The 20,404-nt window shown below is 38.9% G+C and overlaps 1 protein-coding gene across 1 annotated transcript in view; it reads right to left on the bottom strand.

Annotated features, from left to right (window-relative positions):
• Epdr1 (ependymin related 1) overlaps positions 1–20,404 on the bottom strand; it is a 34,215-nt gene that overhangs the window by 11,570 nt on the left and 2,241 nt on the right. The gene's annotated exons all lie outside the window — the stretch shown is intronic.

The following is a 20,404-nucleotide window of genomic DNA, read 5'->3' on the forward strand; positions in this document are numbered from 1 at the left end:
TCAGACTTGATGGAAAGTTACCTAGAAACCAGCATGGGCAATAGATGTCATTGCTTGGGTGGCCTTTCCACTATTAGAACTTCTTATGTGTACAAAATCATAAATTTACATTGCTATGTTTAGTTCAAATTTAATATTGTAGATTTCATGATTGCTTTTATATTTATCATCTCTATTAAAATAAAAGATCATGTTTCCAAAATTATTAACAAAATGATGTATGTGCTTTATACTATAATCAAAATTACTATAAAAGTAAAAATGTGGAATAAAGTTGGGATTTTATCATAGGAATTTTGTTCTTAGACTGAGTTTTGGGGAGCTTGAAATCAATACTGTGCTAAAATGTTCACGCAGAACAAGCTGACTCTGTGTGGTTACACTTCTAGATTAATAGTCATTAATTTCCTTTGTTTCAGTTTGTTCTAAATTTCAGAATTCTACACTCTTTTCCTTTGGTTTAATTTTATTATTTAAAAATGCTAAAATGTCATGTTTTGGAACTCAAAATGCTCCTGAGAACTGAGGGACATTTCTCTCCTATTCCAACCTCTCCCCTTCTTCTTCACATCCCTTAAGGATAACACTTTTCATCAGCTTCCACCTTATTTTTTCTGGTTCGTTCCCATTCTTACATGAACAAAAGCACTGTAACAATTTTTTCTCTGCTGTTTGGAAGATGCAACGTCATCTGAAACAAAACACCCGGGTCAGAAGGTAAGCCCACATCAGTGGTTGTTTGAAATGTTACCAGATTTCTCTCCCTTAGACTTTTGTACTTTTACCAGTAACACATGAGTGCCTGCTTTCTTTATAGTCCTGCCAACAGAGGATGCTGCCAAACTTGTATTTGTGCCCATCTGATAAGTTGGTTAGGGAATCAGAATCCCAAGGCTATTTTTTTAGAACTTAAAAAAGTGTATAATGTCGTTACAAAAGATGACAGTGTAGTGTTTGGAGAAATCTACACAGTGCATAGTCTAGGAGCTCATACCCCGATCAAGGCATCACACCACAGGAGTCAGGATCCTCATCTTCTCAGGATCTGACTTTCTGATGAGTGAGATGATTTTCATTCATGCAGAGCAGTTGAACAAACTTTGACCTGTCAAAGCAACATCTCATTTTGTATTCTTGTGAAAACAACTATCTGCTATCAAGTTTGGGAACTTTTTTATCTCCCGTTTTCTGCTTATTAATTTGCCTTTTATGTCTAAATTCTATATATTCTTGGCTATAATTTTACAATGAAAAGAATTTTTACAATTCAAGTAAGATTTCTTTTATTGCTTCTGAATTTTATCTCCCCTAAAACACTATCCCTGACCTCATGTTTAGAAAGGGATGACTCCATGCTGTTTTTTCACTTATATTTAGAACTTGAAAGCAAATTGCAGTTTATTTTTAAACATGGCGTACTATCTAAAATCTAATTTTATTGTGTTAAAATTGCTCCACCAGCATTGTTGAGCACTCCATCTTTTCATGGTGATGTGAGATGAACCACCATGCACTCAGTCTCCAGTGGTGCCTGGATGTACTTCAGGAGTCTTTTGTCCCACTGGATTGCATGTCTGTTCCCCAGAATCACATTGGTTTATGAAAAAAAAAAACTCACAGTAGGCGCCGGCTATTGTTTTCTTCTTTTACTGAATATTTGGGATCTAACACTTTTGCAAATGAAATAGAGAATAAACCATTTAGTGCAAATCAACCAACCCCGAGCTTTTGGCATTTTTATCTTGCTGGAGCTAAATGTCTAGATTACGGTTAAACGAATAGTATCCTCACCATGTAAAGTCACAATATCCTTTCCAAATACGTATGTCTACTTTTGATTTTTGTGATTTAGTAATGCTACATTTATTTTCCTAACAAGTGTCTCACATTCCTTTTGATTCCTTTTTATATTCTGTTGCTAAAGTAAATGGAACCTTTGTCTGTTAGTTTATATCAGGTCATTACAGGATATTTTGTTTGTTTTGTTTTGTTTTGTTTTTAGACAGGGTAACAGCTCTGGCTGTCCTGAAACTCACTTTGTATACCAGCTGGCCTCAAACTCACAGAGATTCACCTGCCTCTGTCTCTCAAGTGTAGGGATTAAAGGCACAGCTAAGATTACAGATTTTACTGTTAAGTTTATACTCAGCCATTTTACTGAATTCTTTTATTGCTTGAATTCAATTTCGATTTTTATTTTCAAAGCTGACTGCATCCATTTCATTGAAAACTATGTCTCTTCATTTCTCTTTCCTAATTTTTATCCTCTAGGTTTTCTCTCTGGCTACACTGACTATAAAATCAACATCATTAAACAGAGTAGAATTGATGGGGGTCCTTCTTTTTCCTTAGCTGTGTGGGAGAAAGACTACAACCCCAATATAAAAATACATGTGTTTTATTTATCATGGTAAGAAAGTGTCATTATTTCCTTCAAAATACTTTCTGTCAACCATGTTTAATGAATTTGATCAACTGCTTTTCCATCAGACTAAAAATATTCTCCTGTACATCTTGTATTTCCAAATAAGAAATTATTCTTGCATCCTAATATTCCACACCACATCTCTCTGATAAATGTCTCTTGATCGTGCTGTATTTTTATGTACGATTTGGCTCTATTTGCTAATTAGGACTTTTTGATCAACAGCTATAGAAGATTCACAAGGGAAATCATAGCACTTTTAACAGTTTCCCATTTATCTTGTGTGTGTGTGTGTGTGTGTGTGTGTGTGTGTGTGTGTGTGTGTGTGTGGAGAGAGAGTTGGTTATCAATTGTCATTTAAATGATTCCCGCAGTTTTGTTAATAGCAATAATACTAACTTCACTTTGGATGTAATAATTTTGTTTTACCTTCTTGTATTAAGTATCTCTAATGGAAATGTAGAGAGATTGAGGGATCATGAGCACATTAACTTTTACAAGATGTTACTGCTTTACCCAAATAGGTCTTAGAGTTTGGACCTGAATGTGGAGGCTTATACATGTTTCTGCACCCAAGTGTGTATTAGAAGTTTATCCTATTGTGAGGAGAAAGGAAACTCAGTAATGTTCTACTTTGGTGTAAAGCTTTTGAACAAAGTGAAAGTTCTTGCAGAAAGCTAAGATCACAGAGCCAAAACACGGCATTTACTAGCCCTAGGTTGTTGTGTTACAATGTTAGTTTCCTTGTTTCTAATATCTGAGTGCTCCAAATATTTGAATTTCAGGATGCTATTATGGAGATAATAGAAACAATGGATATTAAATGGTTGTACAAATATTTGGCATCACTGGCCTGATGAGAATATAGCATCAGATTTGTGTATACTGTCACCAGCTAATATCCAATGAAGAAATCATGCATTTAACTTGTACAGGTAAAATAACTTGTAATGTGGCAAAAAAAAACAAGAGTTAATTAGTATAGATGGAATGGAGAGATGGAGAAACCATTCCTGACTGCTATGGCAAATACTTTCATAAGAGGTACAATAGGCATTTCTTCTTTCCCTCATCTTCCTCTAAAACTGGAAAGTGAGGGAATCATGTTACTTATTCTTAGTGACCTTTTGGGTTCTTGCCAAGACCTTGTGGAAAGCCTATAGAGAAAGGAATACTGGCTATTTCTCTTAGAAACAAAAGAAGAGAGTGCCTGTCTGATTCTATTTTGTGTGTTTCCTGTCTTTGAACGTAGTTGGATACAGTGTGCCAGCTGAAAACTCTGAGACAACATTCTAGAAATGGAATAGCAACAGACAAGAAAAATTATGGTTTTGAAGAAACTTTTGCATAAAATTTAGGAACATGTGTCACAAATGGTTCTCAACTGCAAATCTCTCTGGGTGTCAGATTTTTCTGACACCTGTTTATCATCACTATTGGAGTAGTTACAAACCCTGATTCACAAAAACTGTATATGGACCCTTATGACAGTCATATAAGGGTCTTCCCTTGCAGGATGAGCAAAGCCCAAGCACTTGGCTAATTTAGTATCTAAAATATTGAACTCTAACCAGAGAGTGAATTTACCTAACTAGCTAGCCCTTGAATAGATAAAAAGGAAATCATTTTATGGCTTAAATTGGGATACTCAGAAGAAAGACAAAAGAACTGAGATGGAGCCTACAGATTAGCAAATTTATCTGGCTGACTGTCACTATCAATTTTATCTTTGAAAACATACCAAAATATGTGTATTTCTGTATCTTTTCCCATCAGCTACTGGAGGAAGCTGGGCTAAGCACTGATCTAAGGAGTACAGAAGAATATCATTAGGAATCTTTAACTGACTTTTTTGTCAGTTGTATTTGGTTCTATACTAACTAGATCTCCAAGCCATCCAGCTTCTGGATCCTGGCCATTGTAGGCCGTGTCAGACATGGACTCCTTCTTGTGGTGTGGGCCTCAGGTGAGACCAGTTGGGCACTCCCATAAGCTCTGAGCCACCCAGCACATTTTTGCAGGTATGGCAGGTTGTGGGTCATGGATTTTGTGGTTGGGTTGGTGTCCCAGATCAACCACTGGAAGTCTAGCCTGGCTACAGAAAAACGCTGATTCAGGCTCCTTATTCTCCATTACTAGGAGTGCTTGCTAGGGTCACCCTCATGGGTTCCAGTATGTTTCCACTGCACTAGGTTTCCATATTGCCCCCAAATGCCTACCTATTTCATTTGTCTCTTCCTCTACTATCTTGCTCCATCCCTCCCTCCCCCACCTGACACCTCTGTTCTCATGCCTCCCTGCCCTTAGTCCATCCATAAAAATCTATTCTATTTCCCCTTCCCACGAAGATCTGTGGATCCCACCTACACCTCTCCTCTTCATCTAACGTCTCTGGACCCACAGCCAAACATTAGGTGGAACTCAGGGAGCCCTACGGAAGATAGAGAGGATGGATTGTAGAAGCCAGGGATTTTGAGGACACCAGAAGAACATGGCCCACAGAATCAACTAAGAAAGGCTCATAGGGGCACACAGAAACTAAAGTGGCAACGACAGAGCATGCATGGGTCTATACTAGGTCCTGTTGTTGGATATTTGTACACTGTGTGAAAAAATATTGCTGTGATTGGTTTAAGGTGTTTATCTAAGAAGAGGTTTTTAGGTCTAAAAAGATATTTTTAGGATGATAATACAAGTTATGATTAAAAAATGGTTTACTTACAAAACTTTAGATTCACTAAGATAGAATAGATAACACATATTCTCTGAACATGACAATAACAAATCGACTGGACATTGTGAATATAATTTTTACCTGATAATTGTTCTCACTGTATATAGTTTTACTGTTAGAATTAAAACCTTTTGTTTTTATTTAGATATAAAGGGGGAAATGTTGCGGGGTATTTGTATGTTGGGGAAGTCCTGTGCATTTGTCAATAAAGCACTGCCTGGCCTATAGGGAATCTAGGAGGGACTAGGAGGGACTAGGAGTCCAGGAGAACTCTGGGAAGGAGAAACACAAGAATTCAAGATGTAACCGCCATGGGGTAGGAAGCCCAGAACGTCTCTGGTAAGAGAAATACATAGATTAACAATTATGGGGTAAATACTTAAGTCAGAGCTAGCCAGTAAGAAGCAAGCAAGGCCAACAGCTTCATAATTATTATAGTCTCCTGTGTGTTTATTTGGGGACTACAAAGTGGCAGAGCCCAGGCGGGTGGCAGGGGATAAACCAAAGCAGCTAGCAAAGAAAAAGCTTCTCTTTACAGAATGGTGATCAGGAGTGGGATCATGAATTTCCACGCAAAATAACAAAAGCTTTAAAGGAATTTTAGAAACAGAAGAATGGAGAGAAGCACAGATTTTTGGTAGCAGCATTTTTCTCAGGTGTGCTCTGTTTTGCTAGCCACAAGCCGAGATTCACACGGCTTGCTTACTGGAGTCTTCCTGACTCGGCATAAAAAGAAAAAAAAGGAAAAAAACCCAACAAGGTTCTTTTAAGAGACTCTGCTAACGATTGAAAGGTGTGTACGTACAGCTGGAGGTCAGCATGGACTGAGGCGGTAAGCTGAAATCACGCTTATGCCCGCCATCTTGACAAAAAGCCGGCAGTTTAAAACAGCCGTGGTTTTACAGATAAGACACGTGGCCAGAAAAAGGTAAAGATTTACAGTAAAGTCAGACTTGGATGAAGAAAACCTCTAAAGGTTTACAGTGTGTTTAAAAATATACGTGAGATTGAGAGAGAAAATGAAACGGCAAAGTGGTATATAAATACAACAGCCAGCGTTGTAGTGGCGCACACGGGTAGGATTTACTCCAGAGGCAGAGGCAGAGGCAGGCAGATTTCCAAAGAGAAATCCTGTCTCAAAGAAAAATAAATAAAAGTAAAATAAATAAAGTAATAATAGATAAATAAATAAGCCACGTAAAGATGGAAAATACACAGAGAGTCTGGATACTGTACACTATTGTGTTTTTCAGTTTTTTGCTTGCTCAAGAAGGAACTGCTACTAAAGTATACTTGATTATAAATGCTGCTAAATTAATCCAACTTCTATCTTTTGAAAATGCCTTGACTTCAAAATTTAAGTATAATGATACGTTACTTGGGAAAGGAGATTTTACTTATGTTTCTACAGAAAATGAAAAGCTGAGGATTCCTTCCAGGCTTCTGTGGTTTGACGAACCAAGACCCCTGGAAGCAGTGGACCAGGTGTTCCAACAACTGAAACAGCTAAGATGATGGAGCTTTACTAAGATGATGGAGCTTTACAGACCCTGAAAATAAGGACTTATACAGGTTTCTGAGTTTTGTCATGATCCCCATGGTATGAACAGCGCCCCCTTCCAGCATGAAACAGTTTGGAATGAGCGACGTCCTAATTCCCATCTTGTTTATAAATCTTTGTTTTCATTTAAATGGGATTGTTTATAATTGGTTAATGATCACAACCAATCTTTTGTAATGGTAAAAAGGGGAATTATGGTATGGGTATGGTTTTTCATTTATTGATACAAATTCAAGGTCAATTTGGTGATGTGTATTTCTCCTCTTGATTAAGTATTGTGCTTATACTGATCTTTTAAAACGTAATACATAATTGAATACAGACTATAGATAGTTACTTATAAAAGAATTTATAGTTAGGTAAGTTAGGTTTTCTAGATATACAGAAATATGTTTGTGATAGTCTTCAAACCTCTCAAAGACCTTCAGAAAATGGCATTTAAAATGGTTTAGGGTTTTTCTTGACAATGAGAAATGTCTTCTCCTGGCAGCACCAATTACGTCTGAGAGGAAGATGGGCATCGAAGAAACTCGTTATGGAGTTTGCTTTCAACATGGCAAGATTAGCCATTTGGGCAAGAAACTGCTCTTGCCTAGACTGTTTGACTGTTGCTGTATAATCTGGACATGCAGGACCCACAGAAAAGTGACTGCTGAACTCAGTCTTACAGGGTTCCTGATTCATGGAAGAGTCTACCAGACTTTCTGCAGGACACAGAAAAATGGCTGACAGACTGCCAATGAAGATGGACAGTTTGAAATTTCCTGCTTTGCTGAGAAGTGTTCCAGACACATTGTGGCCTATGGGCTGAAGATGGATGCCCCAACGTTACAGAGGAACTTCGGGTGACTGTCCAGGCAGTAAGATGTCTCTGTCAATCCTAGTGTTTATATATTATCCTTCTGTGGTCTTTGATGGAGTTGAAGACAGATAGTTATAATTATAGTTTTCCTTAGTTATGATAAAAGATAAGCTACATATAGAACTTTAGACTCACAAGGATGGGGTGGATGATATTTTCTTTAAATCTTGCTGAATGTTGATAGACAAAATATTGTAACTGTATTCTTACTTGATAACTGTTCTGTTATATATGATTTGACTATGTTAAAGTTAAGACCTTTATTTTTGTTTAAACAGAAAAGAGGAGATGTTGGGGAAGTCCTGTGCATTTGTCAATAAAGCACTGTCTGGCCTATAGGGAATCTAGATAGGAGGGACTAGGAGTCCAGGAGAACTCTGGGAAGGAGAAACACAAGAATTCAAGATGTAACCGCCATGAGGTAGGAAGCCCAGAACGTCTCCGGTAAGAGAAATACATAGATTAACAATTATGGGGTAAATACTTAAGTCAGAGCTAGCCAGAAAGAAGCAAGCAAGGCCAACAGCTTCATAATTATTATAGTCTCCTGTGTGTTTATTTGAGAACTACAAAGTGGCAGAGCCCAGGCGGGTGGCGGGGGATAAACCAAAGCAGCTAGCAAAGATAAAGCTTCTCTTTACATTTGTTTACTGTGTGAAGACATATTGCTATGAATGGTTTAATAAATAGCTGAAAGGCCAATAGCTAGTCAGGAGATATAGACGGGACTTGCAGCCAGAGAAAGGAAGTAGGAGGAGATAATCAAGATGTGGAAGAGATGCCAAGGAGAGGCAGTTGGACACACAGAATGAAAGACAGGTAAAAAGCCACAGGGTAAAACATAGATTAATAAAAATGGATTAATTTAAGTTACAAGAGCTAGTTAGGAACAAGCCTAAACCATAGCCTGAGATTTCATAATTAATAATAAATTCCCATGTCATTATTTTTGGAGCTAGCTGTTGGGACAGTAAAAGACTAGTTTTAAGGTCCTCTGCATACATGCTATGGTATATCTTGAGTTTTTGTTGCTGTTGTTGGATTCCTAACATTGGGAGTAGGAGTGTCTCTGACTCTTTGGCCTGCTTAAGGGACCTTTTCCCTCCTACCGGGTTGCCTCATTGAGCCTTAATATGAAGGTCTGTGCTTAGCCTTATTTCATCTTGTTATGCCAAGTTTGGTTGATATCCCTGGGAGGTCTGAAGGGAAATGGGGTTGCCACGGATTTTGGGAAGAGGGGAGTCAAAGGGGACTGGGATGACAGGAGGCTGTGGACAGTACGTATTGAATGAAAGAAGAAAAAAAAATAAATACTTAAGAAGTGCATTTTAGATTAAAACTAAGTAATGCCAGGGTCAGATTAGACTCAAAGTCTGATCATCTATCAGACTTATCCCCATTCTCTAACCTATGTCACACTCCAGTCTCCACAAAGGAAGCAGTGATTCCTCATCTAAAGTATATGACTATCTCTGGCACACTAAATTACAGACAAGGGAGTGCACTGATATTATATTTTGATTACAACATGACTTTGGCTTTTATGAAAGATAGTGGTCAAATCTTGGATCTGTTTAACATGCAATATAATAGATTAGTAATCTTCCAGCTTTCAGGAGGAAAGTCTGAGCTACAGCCACTTGCATTCTGTCATACATGAAGTGTGAGTTACACCCTACAGTAATTACGAGTCACAAAAGAGAAAAACACTTGCAAAATTCAAAGGACTTTCTGCCAATCACATATAACTACAAGAAAATTAGATTATTTAAGAATGCAGTCGAGATAAAGTTAAATCAAAGTATAATTTATGTGTGTGATGTAAGAAGCCATAGGTGACAGACCTTCAGTACTTGGATGCTAGTTCAAAAGAGAAAGGAAATGTTCAAGAAATTTAAGTGCTTTTAAATTTTAGCTTGATGGACACTGGCAACATGTATGGATATTCTTTCATCTGATGGGAGACAAAGCAATTTTTTTTCCTTGGGGCAATATTTCAAGCTAGCTTCAGACATTCAGAGGAATGGCCTCATTAGTACTGAGGAGCCCATGTTGCCATGAGGCATAGTGTTTTCTATAGCTATGGTACAGGGGGTAGGAAGAAGTTTAAGGTTGAACTTTCAGTCAGCCATGCACTTTTAAGTAGGTAAGTGTCCTTTCCCATCAGGCTAAAGTAGAAACTCTCTCTCTCCCTCTCCCTGCCTCCCTCTCTCTCTCCCTCCCTCCCTATCTCTCCCCCCTCTCTCTCTCACTCTGTCTCTCTGTCTGTCTCTCTCTCTCTCTCTCTCTCTCTCTCTCTCACACACACACACACACACACACACACACACACACACGCTTTCAAAGAACATTTCATGAAACCCTTATCAAAGTGAGGATAAAAATGCTGTGGTGGTGTTAGTGTAAGCCATCCCAGAGAGGAGGACAAGGAAGCAAAAGATGATGATGAGGATGAGGAGATTTAGAGTGTATTATTTAGGTAATAGAAATTTTAAAATGATAAAGGTTTGTCTATCTTGTTGATTTTCTCAAAGAACCAACTCTTCTTTGATTCACTGATTCTTTGTATTGTTTTCTTTGTTTCTGCTTTATTGATTTCAGCCCTCATTTTGATTATTTCCTGGCATCTACTCCTCAGGTGTGAGTTTGTTTCTTTTTGTCCTGGAGCCTTCAGGTATGCTGTTAAGTTTCTAGTGTGACTATTCCCCAGTTTCTTCATGTGAGCACTTAGTGCTATGAACTTTGCTCTTAGCACTGCTTTCAATGTGTCCCATAAGTTTGGGTGTATTGTGCCTTCAGCAACTTTGAAGTTGTTCTGGAAGCAGAATTTTAAGGAAACTGCAACAGAGGAATTTTGAGGCTAAATCACCTGGGCTACTTGTCTTTTTTGGTGTCTGGTCTTTTTTTTCTGGAAATACATATAATGCCAATAATCCAAAAGTCATAAAACAATTCATATCATATATGTATTTATTATCACATTTGTACTTGACACATATTAAAACTTACTCTTTGCCCAGAACTTCTTAGTACAGGGGATCTAATATTATATCAAACTAAACACGTATCCTCTCACTTCAGAGAAGAGAGGTATCGTGAATGTCAGGCAACTTAACTGACAAAACAATGATAGACCACAGCAGTAGCCTGAGGAAAGAAGCACGTGATGTGATGGTGGGGAGGGTTGTGCTAGGTGGTTATAGAAGGCCTTGGTAAGGGTATGGTTGGCTGAATTCTGAAATAAGGAGGATTCAGGACCTCCAAGATGACAGAATGAACTAATCAGCTTGTGTGTAGCACATACACTACATCTAAAAAGCAGCCAATAATGACACATTGTGTAATAAGGATGCATTCAGTGTACAGTATAAAAATCTCCTTAGATATTCAAGATGAATGGTAGTAAATGAGACATTTTGGACAATTTTCACTATTGACATTTTGTTTGCCTGTTTTCGATGCGCTTCTATCGTGAGGATATAGTGTCACTGTCATTTATTTCCTTACTAACTTGTTCAAATGCTGGAGAGATAGCAAAATGAGACAGAAATCTCCAACCTTCAGTGAGACAAGGCTGATGAGAAAACAACAAAAATAATTAGCAGCATTTTAGGTAACGACAAATACCTTGACTGTGTAAGGCACTGAGGTGGGTATATGAGGATGCTGACAGGGGAAAGAAAACATTTGAGAGTGGAGTGGTTCTGGAGGAAAAAAGACTTTCTAGGTAAGTGGGAATGACCAAAACAAGTTTCAAACAGATGAACATGCTGAGACTTGAATGGGCTGGCACTTGAATGCAAAGATATGGAGGGACCAGGGGGTAGATTCCATATGGACATCTATGAATAGGTACATTGAATCTAAGGCAGATGCTGTTGCAGGACACAGCATTTATGTGAACACATTCATTTAGGTTGCCATGCTTGAAAATAGGCTAAAGGAGGCCAGAGCAGAAGTACAGGTATAACAGGAGGATTTACAAAAATCAGGTAAGAGACAGTGATGGTTGAGACTAGGATAATAGAGAAGGTGTGATCAGATTCTGGGTATCTTTTGAAATTATAATCACTTGGATTTATGCCATGCCCCTTTGGGTAGTAGGCAAGAGAAAAGAGAAGGATAAGGATGACTGCATGGGTTTATGCTGACCAACCAGAGCTGTTGTACCTAATATAAAGGAAGAAGTTTAGTTTATATGTGTTTGTTTCTTTGGTTTGGATTTGGTATTGGTTAGTTTGATTATATGCAGAGGAAACATTCATTTTAGAGATGCCGAGTTCAGAATGGCCATAGATACCAAAAGAGGATGTCAACTCATTAGCTGAATCCATGCGTGGAGGCGTCAGGGAAGATCTCAGGACAGGAACTAAAATTATGGGCAACCTTCATGAAGAGGTGACATTTAAAATCATGAGTTACATGAAATAACCAACACAGAGATTTAGACAAAAATGGATGGACATGGACCCTTCCATCACTAACAGTATGGACGGCAAGAAGAATAAAGCAGAATAAAGAGGTGAAATGAGGCACAGTTTGGGGAGGTGACTGGGATAGGAAAGTATTCACCCTGCAAACATGAGGACCTGGATTTGGATTTCTGCACACACATAAAACCTGGTCACAGTAGCACACTAGGGAAGCAATGTGCTGAAAGCCAAGTAGAAGAGGCACATCTAGGTGGTGGATGGGTGCTGATTAGGGGAATCATGATTGATGAAAGAAGAGCAGAGGGGAGTTTGGCGATCCTGGTTCTGCCCAGAGCCTTCTCCATGGATCAGTGTGACAACAGTTTGATTGGAAGGCTTTGAGAGAGTTAGTCAGGACAGAGATTGGACTTAGTGTGAGATATTCTTTAAATAGAAGTGGGAAATGAGGTTTCAACTGTTATTCTGACAGACTTGTTCCCCTTAAAGATGGGTAAAATAAAATATTGTGAATGGAAGAAAGCAGAGTTTTTACTGGAATTTGGAAATATAGGATTAACAATTTTTCCCCCAGGGAAAATAAACTGCTAATTGGTGGTATATTTTCAGATATTTGGAATTTTGGCCCTTGACTACTTTCTTTAAGGTGAGATGTATGAAGAAACTTCTAAACGTGGTTGGAAAGAAGATGTTTTCAGAACAGGATGGTGACCACCTCTAACTTCCATTCATGCTAGTCTTGATTCTCCTTGGCTCTACTTGACTATTCCTTTCACTAACTGACCACTTCCATTTCTCCATCCTTGAGCTCCAAGGTCTCTAGACCCTCTTGAAACAAACTCCAGTTATTCCAAGAAAGTATCTTATTTTTGAGAAAACATCATCATTGCAAATCAAAATGGTTTATCCTGTAAGGTTCAAGATGCCACAAGCAGTCCATTTTTTCTGAACCTATAAAACAAAAACTATCTCCAGCCATCAGAGATGAATAGGAGGAGCACAGGTCAAGTGAGGGGTCAGGTTCAAGCCTTAAAGTCAAGTCATGAATTCTTAAAATGAAAATCTAATCCATGCAGAACAGGGTTCATGCCAGGCTACTTCCCTAATATTCACAGAGGCTCTCTGTGGGCCTGCAATTATGCCAAGCTGATAAATTCTAGAGAAATCAAATATCCAGGAAAAAATGTAACTTGCCTTTTCTCTTCCTCTGCTTAGACAAGACAGACTAAGCACACCTTTAAAGAGGAGGCCCAAGAGTAGATCTCTGCAAGGCTGCCTCTGGGGGACTGAGCCTCACTGTGGGGAGGGAATACCCTAGCTGCACAATTAGTCTCCAGTGCATCTGAGAATGGGGTCTTCTTCATTCACTATGTGAGAAGGGAGCCACAAACTTGACAGGGAAAAGAGTAGAATACACTATGTTGTGTTAAACTGGAAATGGAAAGGATCCATTGGCATACCTTTATGGATAAGGATTGGAAATTTGGAGACAAAGATTTAAATGTGCCCATATCTGTGGAGGAGTGCATGAAAGTGTGCCTATGCACATGTGTGTGCATATGTAGGGTGTGTATGCATGTGTGAGTATATTAAGACCCTTGTTTTTTCTACTAAGCAAGCGTGAGAGCAATGAGCACAACTAGACTACAGATTTGGACTTCCAAGTGTTTTTCTCCAGTATCAGTAACCAGGACTACTTGAGAAACAGTTTATTCCAGGGGAAATTCAGATGTCTGTGGAATATCTTACTGTGTCTCAAAAGAATAAGAAATGTTCTGAAGAATATCAAAGCCAACTGGAAGAAGCTCCTCTGGCAAACTGGGAAAGCAAAACAAATGGAGTACAATGAGGTCCTTGAGTCTTACTGAAACAAATAGTAGGTTTAGAGTTTGATGAAGAATTGGAATGAAAGATACAAAAATATCTTCACATTAAGCTACTTATTAATTATAAAGCAAAAAGGTGTCACTTCTTGATGAAGCAATGTATCATGTAGATACAATATGAATAGTGTGGGTTTTGAGACAACTCATGCTGAGTAACTTGAACATAAGTATGAGGCAAGAGAAGAACTGTGAACAAAACACCAGGACAGTAATCTTTAAATGCACCAGCTTCAAGAAAGACCTTGGGAATTGTTCTAGTCAGAAAGGGATCAAAGACTCAGCACCTCAATGTCATGCTTAAACTTATACTATATTCTTTTGCTGTAAACAGCACATCAAAGTTAACCAATGAAACCTGGAAGTACCTGGGTTTCGAGCCAGTGTTGACTTTCTGACTCATGGTTGTATTGAAGGTACAGAGAAGGTCCTTGCTTGAAGGAAACAAACAGCTGAGTGTCTGAAGATCATGAACATATTTGGTTACCAATGAACTCCCAGTATAGTTTAGGTAGATTAAAAGAAAAACCTTTTTGTACAATAAATATAAGTAAGAGATGATTTAAAAGTAAAGTGAGATAATGTGTTTGGGAAAGCATCATTATCTTCATTCTCAAACACACAAGAATTGATCTTGAAGGAGCTTTCCTGTAAGTGAGTCATTCAATTCTTATGGTAATGGAGTAGCAAGGAAGACAAGAGATTTCTGCACTCAGAGCCAAAGCCCTGAATGGCCACTTTTTCTTTTGTTCATGAAGACAAACTTAAATGAAAAGAAGGAAGAGAGAAAGAAGCATAAATTTACACAAAAGGACAGGGTGAAAAACTATTTAGAATCTGTGTCAAGTTTGCCACAACATAGTAGAAACAATCAGCTTGATGTAACAGAAGCATCAATATACTTTCACGATATTGGCAATTTTCTATCTCCTAAACAAAAGTACTTAGAAACTAGGCATTATTCAAATTACATGATTCATACCTCATGGTTTTCTAACATCACTTCCTCCCAGTTTCCAATACATTCAGTCAGTTTCATTTTACAAAGAAAGATAAATGCTATTGTATTCTCTGGGAACAACTAAGACAGATGTGAATTAATCATAACTTGAATGAGAATCCATTTGCTACTCCATTTGTGATATACTTTTCATCACTTACAAATAAAAATTTCTGATGGAATTTGTTAGAACAGTCCCTGAGCAGTCTATTGAAATATTATATCTATGCATGCTTGTTCAATACCTCTCTGGCCTCCATGTGTATGTAGAGTGATTAATCCCAACAATGAAGCCAACATTTGTAAGCAGCAGCATGTTATTGATGCCCTTGTAGAATTCACTCGTGTCTACTTTGCTTCCCCCACATAAAGATCACCATATTGACTGAATTATAAAAAGAGACCACTTTTCCTTCAGCCTTCTCAATATAATCCCCATGAGTTTAATTCAAATAATCAGAAGAAAAAATTGGAACCAGAAAACAAAATAGTATCAATTACTAATATTTCCCATTCTTGATTTAGGCTTGTCTTATCTGAAGCTCATAAAGTATTTTAATCTTTTCCATCATCTCAGGGAACAGAGATTTTGGAAAATCCTAGTCATTCCCCAGTAACTATCATTGGGATTTTTTTGTAACTATCTGGATGGGGAAGGCGGCTCTTAAGAAGTTGATCCAATTCTAAACTTATGTCCCAGCCTACTAGTAAATACAAAGAGACAATGTCTTATTTTCTTCAAATAACATCTAGTTGCTTGACCATACTGCTGTTATTTGAAACTATTTCAGTTTATACATTTAATGAATCTAAAATGTATTTATGAACTAAACGCTCTTTTTCGTACCTGACTTAGGGTAAAGACAGGACTATGAGAGAGAACCCAGCCAAAAAACCTGGGAAGAAATAGAATGCAACTGCCTTCTACAAGCCACACCGTGAAACCATCACATGATGATGGTATAAGGACATGGAATCTAGGCAAGATTGGGCTGTGACTTACATGTACAGTGTAAATGTCTAAAACCCACTAATTAGTTACCAAGGTATGAAGGAAAGACACTTCCTGACTCAGGCATGAATGGTGGCAACTGTGTTCTGTTCAGAGTAGCAGTAGTCCAGATCAGTAAAAGGGATAATAGGAGTAGCAAGAAGACATCACAACTGTGAAAACAAATGCTGTTTCAACCTTCAATTTCACCTGTATCTCAGTTGGAATTTGTGTTGTTGTGCTAAAACACCACAACCAAATGCAAGGAGACGAGGGAAGGATTTATTTCAGCTTATGGCTTGTAGTCCATCGTCCAGGGAATTCAGGGCAGGAACCTGGAGGCAAGAAGTGGAACAGAGGCCATGGAATGAGTGCTGCTTAGTGGCTTGTTCCCTCGTGGCATGCTCAACCTACTTTCTTGTTCTACCCAGGACTACCTGCCTACAGGTGGCTCAGCCTCTAGTGGGCTGGGCACTCCTCTATCAATAATTAAATTGAGAAAATGTCCTAAAGACTTACTCATAGGCCAAATTAGTATGTGCTGAGGGGAGCATTTTATCAACTGAGGTTCCCTCTTCTCAAATGACTTTAACTTGTGTCAAGCTCAGAAATCCTAGCTAGCTAGCACAATTGCCATTTGTCAACTTGATACACAAACACTCCACTGTTCAACTATGACCTTTCTCATTTGTCCCCAAGATGGCATGTTACTATTAACATCATAATATAAAACATCCAACTTTAAAGAGCCCCACAGGTTTAAAAACTTCATGCAATTAAGAAGGTTTGCCTTTTTAAAATATTTATATCCTGTCTCTAAAATTCCAAAGTCTCTGTAAAACTCTACACTGCAAGCTCAAAAACCAACAAAACAAAAAAAGAAAACCAAACAACAACAACAAAAACCATTCTTATTTCAGGAAAGGGAACCAGGGCATAGTTACAACAGATTAAAGCAAAACCAAAGTCCAACAATGTAAAAAGCTCAGTGGGAACATGATTTTCATGATTTACTGGACTCCAAGGGCTCCATGTCTCCACCTGTGTTATTGGCAGCACACACAGCCTATCTCATGGTTCCGGCTACGTCTACTTAACAGATGCTGCTGTTGTTGGCAGCCACCCCATGTCACTGACACCTGCAAAATATTCCTGCAAGTGGGCTGCACCTTCGCCAGCAGGACCTCTTCAAGGACTGTGACCCTGTCACATGGTGTCAAGCCTCACCGTTTCTCCATGATCTCTTTAGCCCTGGAGCTTCTACTACTGTAACTGGGGCTGAACCTTCACCAGTGGTCTCTCATAGTGCCTAGATTTAACTGATCTCCATGACCTCTTGATGCCTTCACAACCAGTAAAACCTAAGAAACTCTTACACATTACGAAGTTGTACACCAGCATAAGGTACAACCTTGGCCCCCTCTGGACCACTACTTTTATGTGCAGAACCTCAAGAAACACTTTCCAGGAAAAGATGCCAGTATCTTCTTAATTACAGCTGATTTCTCAGCCTCAGCTGACCAGAATCAATTGTACCAGCAAAGCAAAGTTCTCACTTTAGTTGTTATTAATTCAAAATATTGAACAGCTACAGAGTCTTTAAGGGACTCTGAAACTCTCCTCTACAAACTTCACAAGGAAGGCCTCCATTGTCTATACTGCTCTACATATTATGTTCTCAGTTTCCACAATAGCTCATGAAGCTCTCAGCACCCAATAGCTCTTCCATCCCTAAGTTCAAATGCCACCACAATCCTCCCAAAACTATATGGTCAGTTCTGCCCCAGAAATACCCTCCTACTGGTATAAATTTCTATCTTAGTTAAGGTTTCTCTTTCTGTGATAAAACAGCATGACCAAAAGCAACTTGGGGAGGAAAAGAGTGTTTGCTCTTACATTTCCAAATCATAGTACATCGTCAAAGTCAGGGTCAGAACTCAAGGAAGGAACCTGACAGCAGGAAATGAAGCAGTAGACATGGAAGAAATGAATTACTGGATTGCTCCCCATGGTTTTCTCAACCCAACTACTACGCCACTCAAGATCATCTGCTCAGGCATAGTGTTGCCCCAAGTGACCTGGACCCTCCCACATCAATCATCAATAAAAAAAATGATGCCCCACAGGTGAATCTGCTGCAGGAATGTTCTCAATTGAGTTTCCCTCTTCCCAAATGATAGCACCTTGTTTCAAGCGCACAAAAAAAAAAAAACCTAGCCCACACAAACTGATAATTGTTAAATATCATTCTGGGATGAAACATTTATTTGTGGTGGAAAACTCGCTGTTGTGCATGAAAACTGAGCCTAGAACAATCACCAGGCTTTTGTTCATGTGTTTGCTCCAACTCTTTGCTCATCACTTCCTAATCAGAATTTGGCTCCTCACATAGTTTTGAATACAAGGAGAGAATGATCTAGTCCATCTCTGTGGATTTGAGATGACTGGTCTTTGTGCCAGCTATAAAACTTGCTGAAATATAGCTCAGCATTTGAGTCTGTGCACTGAGTCAGTTCCCCGAGGGCGGATACTTGTGTGTGCTGCTAAGTCAAGTGTGTAAGGTCAAAGGGGCTGGCGGTGAGTCTCTAGCATTCGGAAAACTAAATTCACCAAGGTGATGATGGCAGGTGGTGAGTAAACCAACTATGACCACTCACTACACACCTTCTCACTATGAGACAAGACAATGTACTACGTGCTTCATATATTTTAGCTTATTGAATTGTCACAGCCTTTGAATGAAGGAGTTATTACAAGTATCCCTGTTTTGTAAAAGAATAAACCAAATCCCATAAGGCTACAGTAATTTACAAAAGCTCACTTTCAGAAATGAGATGCAGGTCTAAGTCTATCAGAATATATAGTCAAATTTCTTAAATAGTTAAAAATACTCTGTGGGTAAGAATGAACTCTCATCTTCTCCTGGTCACACTGCTTAGCATCAGCAGTGAACTCTGACCATTCCAGCCCACGTTCACCAACAGATAACCATTGCACAGTCTTCACAAATGCACTTAGAGAGTAGTGTTCTACGCTCACCCTGAGCGGAGAGAGCAATCCCGTTCTGTGCCACCAGTTGGCTCCAGGTACCAATAGTGGTAACTTGCTTGACTCCTCTCTCTCCCTTCACATCCTGCTACCTTTGATCTCTTATATATCACCATGTCTCTAACACTTCCCTGATGTAACTCAGGTCTAGTTTTCCCCATGTCTGAAGCCACTATAAAACTCCTGAGTTTTTGCTTCTACACACTCCACATTGCTCTAGTTTTTGTAAATCTCTTCAGTGTGAAATCTCATTCATGCATTCAGTGATCTTTTTGACACCTACTGATGACATTCCATTGTTCAAACTCCTTCAGCATGACTTCCCCCACACCCTGTGCCTTCATCTCTCAGAGTGACAGGGCTGCTGGCCTCAAAATGTACTTGGCCTTGTTTGTAAACTCCCAGATGACAACATACTAAGCCTGGAGCACACACATGCATATGCTCCCTGACAAAATACTTTCTGTATGTCACCCTGGTGGATTCACTTAGGTTTGGAGGGACCATTAAATGGGTATACTACCTTCTCCTGAAAGCCCTGGTTATGTGCCATCATAGCTGTATTAATCACACTTCTGCTAATCAACCTTTCATCTTACCACACAAGGATAATTGATTTTAATCAACCTTTCATCTTACCACACAAGGATAATTGATTTATGAGACTTAACCCTTAGACTATTACCTCCCTTAGAAGCAAGACTTACTCCATTGATAATTGGCACAGTGTTTGCCCTGAACAAAAGCTTGCCAGATGAAGAGTGGCTGAAGGAGCATACACCTAGTATATTATAGATGTAAGAATACATACAGCTTCCTTAAGCTTTGATTGTGTGATAGAAGGAAAGTCTGTCAAGTTCCCTAGGTCGTAGTGTGTTAAGAGAAGCTTTTTCTTTTGCTAGCCGCTTTGGTTTATCCCCCGCCAGTTACCTGGGCTCTGCCGCGCCAGCCTGGTTCTAGATCCGCATGAGTCCCAAATAAACACGCAGGAGGCTATATTAATTATGAAGCTGTTGGCCTTGCTTGTCTCTTACTGGCTAGCTCTGCTTTAAGTAATTATCCCATAATTGTTAATCTAAGTATGTCTCTTACCGGAGAATAGTTCCAGGCTTCCTACCCCCAATGGCGTTACATGTTGACTCTCTTGTCTTTCTCCTTCCCAGAGTTCTCCTGGACTCCTAGTCCCTCCTATCTAGGTTTCCTATAGGCTCAACAGTACTTTATTGACAAATGCACAGGACTTCCCCCAACAGTAGTGTCTCTATGTGAAATGGAAATCATAAAATCTACCTTGTGAAGTTGGGACATCTAAACAAAAGTATATGAAACATGCAAAGTTTCAACACTAATGCACTATATAATGCATTCAAATTATAAATATTACTATGTCCCTCAAGACCCAATGAAAAGCATTCATTGTTTTTGAAGGTCTTTGCACACACTCTGAATCATCCATAAAGACACTGCTGT

Source organism: Mesocricetus auratus, unplaced genomic scaffold (assembly GCF_017639785.1).
Source record: "Mesocricetus auratus isolate SY011 unplaced genomic scaffold, BCM_Maur_2.0 Super-Scaffold_100013, whole genome shotgun sequence".
NCBI classification, from domain to species: Eukaryota; Metazoa; Chordata; class Mammalia; order Rodentia; family Cricetidae; genus Mesocricetus; species Mesocricetus auratus.